At 49.4% G+C, this 4,254-nt stretch overlaps 1 long non-coding RNA gene across 1 annotated transcript; it reads right to left on the bottom strand.

Annotated features, from left to right (window-relative positions):
* Positions 1-1,275: 1,275 nt before the first annotated feature.
* On the bottom strand, positions 1,276-4,051 carry LOC311423009. The gene is made up of 3 exons (XR_014685554.1): positions 3,700-4,051; positions 2,708-2,785; positions 1,276-1,881 (listed from the first exon to the last, which is right to left on the bottom strand). It is a non-coding gene; the product is annotated as an uncharacterized lncRNA (long non-coding RNA).
* Positions 4,052-4,254: the final 203 nt, after the last annotated feature.

Genomic DNA, 4,254 nt, shown 5'->3' with positions numbered 1-4,254 from the left:
AGTGGTAAATGCTCCATCCCAGCCGGTCTGGTGCCCCCTATATGGGGCAGAGGCTGCTGATACATCATGGCCTTGCTAAGCAGAGCCAGGCTGCATGGGTACATCTTCTGGGGGTTTACAGGCCCATGATGGGTGCACTTTGTAATCATTTTATTGCTTGAGAGATCCTGCAGCTTGATTGCTACTTCCTTGCTTCAATTCATCTCCAGAGGGAAAATCCTGCTTTCCTTTTCCCCTTAGTGCAAGAAGTGCCAAGGGAGCTGATGGGACACGGGGTGCTTGCAGCAAGCTCTGCTCAGAGAACTGATAAGGAGCCCACTGGGCTTTGGGAAAACTCTGGTACCCTCCCAGCCCCACACCACCTCCTTTCATTACTCTGACACTAGTTTGATTTCCCCCTGTGACATTTTCTGAGGTGTGGAAGCCCCAGCACTTACTTTGCTGGAATTCCTCTTCAAATTTTGAACTTTTCCACTATCCCACCGGGTGTCAGATCATTAGCACAGGGTCAAAGCGCAGAGGATGCTGATTAAAAGACCTTCTCCTTGCTGACTAGGAGCAAATGTAATTATCCCAGCTTCTTTTCCTATCCTGTGGCACAAGCGGATGCCTAATTAGTGAGGCCCTGTTCATCAGCACAGACGAGGCTCAGTGCTGCTCTGGATAGGCTGCCTGTTAGCACAGACTGCGGGGAACTTCCTCTCTGGATGAAAAGTCGGGAGCATCCTTTGCAGATCTTTCAATTAAACCTCCCTTTCTGGAGGTCAGCAGAGTCCCTTGAGGCAGATATGATTAACATATAAATTGCAAATCCATGCCAGTGGCCAATTTGTGCCTTTGGGGATGGAATTGAGATATTTACCTTATCACTGCCACACTCTTGGGAGATGGAAAGACAGACAGGGGTGGCGGAGGAAGGCAGCAGGGAGAAATATCATTTAGTGAGCAGCTTTGGTCATGTCAAAGAAAGGCCAAGATGACTGCACAGGTCTCTAAAAATATCCAGATTTTGCAAATTCTACCAGTTTTATTTCTTGGAGGACTGAAGCAGTTTGTCTGTTACAAGCCATAGACCCACTCTGGACTGACGACAAAGGGCCCTTTGTGTGGGTATCCCCCAAGCAGGACATGAACATGAGCTCTGGCAAAGCAGCAAGGCTGTGCAGGCTGACGTCCCCAGGCTGATGTCTCCAGCAAATGGAGAACCTGCCTTTGCTTGGCCAGGAGGAAAAGGAGCCTTCCAAACCCAGCTGACTGTTTTTTTTTTTGGCTGACTTTTTTTTTTTTTTTTTTTTTTTTCAGTTCAGCCCACTCTGATATTTGAGCACCTATTCTCCAACACAAGAAATAGCCCCTTCCCAGCTCATGAGGAGGTCCTACCTTTGGGGCACTTTGTGAAGACAACTTTAGACCTTCTTCTTGGCCACCTCCTGCAGGTGTAGGTCTCCCAGCTGAGAGCCTGAGGCTCTCATCTCTCCCTGGTACGGTGATTTCTGAAGTCCTAAGCTGGGTGTCACCACTCAACCTCCCTTCTCTTGCCACAGAGAAGAGCTGGAACAGCTCAGCCAGCTAAAGGGCTGACTTTGCTGAGAAGGGTCCCCTTGCTAGGACAGAGTGGCAAACCCTACTCTCAGGGCTGCAGACATTGTTTTCATACCTTTTGCTTTCTCCCAGTATTAGCAATCTTCTGCTTCATCTGATCCAGACCTGAGCTGATGACTTCCAGCCTGAGCTGAGGAGCAGGGAGCTCACTGCTTTTTCACTGATAGCTCCGGGGACTGAAGCAGAAGAGGGAGATGTGGATGGAGGAAGAATGACAACAACTAAATCATCCTTCCAAGCTGATTAGTGCAGAGCATGATGGAGTCAGGCTTGAGAGAGCTGGAAAAAAAGAAGGAAAAGGTTTCCAGCTAAGGGCTTGTTTTCTTATCTTTCAGCATTGTTTTTCTCATCCTCCAGAGGTTCCCCAGCTCCCAAAACATGGCAGCGTTGGAGATGGGGCTGCAGCATTTCCCAGCCTGTGAGGATATTTGTAGAGGGAGCAGAAAGTTTTTCATGAACCTCTGGGAAGATCTTTGCTGTTTGGGTGGCATACAGGTTGCGTCTGTCAAAAAAATGACAGAAACCACAATTGGGTTGGATCCCACATCTTCCACCGCATCACCATATGCGCAAGAAGAAGCCAAAGAGAGGGGCCACAGCCCTCTCCCACCACGTGTGGGACCACGCCATCACCAGGTAAGACCCTGTGGGGCTGCATCCTTAGCCTCCAGCCACGTGCATTTTGCAGGTGGCTGGGTACAAGCCTGCTCTGCTCTGCTCTGCGCCCTGCCATTTGTTTGTTAGGGATGATTTCCCCTCCTGGCTGTAGGACCATGGGCTTTGTGGTGCCCCTCCACATCTCAGGGCTCCACAGCTTGAGCTGGCTGCTGCTAGAAGTCTCCCAGCCATGCAGGTGCTGTGGCAAGCAGGCTCAGGGGTCACCAACCCCCCACTCAAGCAAGTGTGCTTCTCATTTTGGAAGGAAACCTTTCTTTTTAGGTGATTCTCGAGCTGGCTGCTGCAAAGCCTCCATCTAGCCATGAGCGCCTGTAAGCACATTCCTGCCCTAATCCATCCGGGCTCCATCTGGGTCCAGCCCAGAGAAAAGCCCTGCCCACAACACACATGAATTATCAACCAGAGAACCAGGTTTTAAATTATTTACCTGTGCAGGGAAGGCTTCCCTGTCAGGAGGGGTTTAAACTGATGATGGGAAGATGACTCCAGTTTAACCTTCTCCAAGCTGTAATGAGATTTATTTTGTCACGTTACTGCACAGTCGTTGTTCAGTGGATGTTAGTTTTCAGGCTGACTCTGGAGCCTGTCAAACTCCATCCCTGCTAAAGGGTTTTGAGATGGGCTTGGGATGGGTCACACTGCCTGGAGGCTGGGGACAGTTGCTCTTGGTCCCCTCTGTTCCCGTGCATTGGGTGGCAAAGGCTGGGCTTGTCAGGCAGCTCAGCCACTGTGGGATGGAGCTGGCAGAAATCTCTTGTTTTGCAGCACATCTCAGCCAAGAAGCTTTGAGAGTATCAGCTTAAAACCGCTTGTTAATGCTGAAAATTTCAGATACCCAGAGCTGGGAAGCTGCACCCCTGCTGGCAGGTGAGATAGGTCCCCCAGCAGAGCCCCAGCATTATTTCCAGTCCCATCGCTTCCCCCTATGCCTCTCCAGCAGTGATGGGCTGCCCCACAGTGCTCCATCTGCACAGGCAGTGACCCCAAGCTACCCCCACCTTCCTAGGCAGCTGGTATTTAAACAGATTAAATCTCTCTCTTTTTCTTTCTTTCTCTCCTTTTTTTTTTTTTTTTTCCATCTTTTCATTTTTATCCCTTCATGGGATAGCATTAGGCCAGGAGCATGCTGGAGGTGCTGATCCCAGTGGAAAACCTCCTCTCCCCTCTTCCCAAAACCACCCGTTGCCACTGGAGGGACTTGGCATCAGCATCAGCCCCTCCATAAACGCTTCGTCGTTGGGCACAAGAGGGCACTGAAACACCACCACGATGGGATGGTTTATATATGCAAATGGAGCTGCCGCAGCCATAAAGACCCTTCTGCACCTTCCCTGGCTGCGCACGGGAGGGGTGAGCAGACACATCTGAAGGATGCCCCTGTCTTGCACCCTGACATACATGCCCATGTTGCGCCCTTACCATTAAACTGCATCATTTTAGGAGCCAGCACTTCACCCTGTGTGAGCAGAGCTGTATTTCTGGGCCTCGGACATCATCGCTTCCTGGGACACCCAGCGAAGCAAGAGCAACAACATCCCTTCTGCTTCACTCTTGCTCAACTCTAACACCTGCTCTGTGCTTGCAAAACCAAAGAGCACCTTCGTCTGCTGGGACTGGAGCAGGTGGAAATCACCCATCTGTGCTCTGCAAACCAAAGAGCGCTTAATTGATATTAATCTAATCAATGCAAATCATATTAGCTCTCCTGGAAACACTAGGTCTTTACCAATAGCAGCACTGACTATTCTATATAAATCAAATTTACCAGCCTATAAACATTAGTACATCCCACAGACATATTCACCCTCATAAAAACATCAATTGCTGCCTGACTATATTAGTGGAAATAAATTACAGAACTTTATCTCTCTACCATGATTATGGGCAAAACCACATAAAAGAGACACTTGGAAGATGCTTTTGTGTTGTTACAGAAGCTGCTGATGCTGTTCTGCTTCTTCAAACCACTATGAA

Source organism: Aythya ferina (assembly GCF_964211825.1).
Source record: "Aythya ferina genome assembly, chromosome: 23".
Classification (NCBI taxonomy): domain Eukaryota; kingdom Metazoa; phylum Chordata; class Aves; order Anseriformes; family Anatidae; genus Aythya; species Aythya ferina.
The sequence above is the reverse complement of the archived record's forward strand: the minus strand, read 5'-3'. Positions and strand labels throughout refer to the sequence as shown.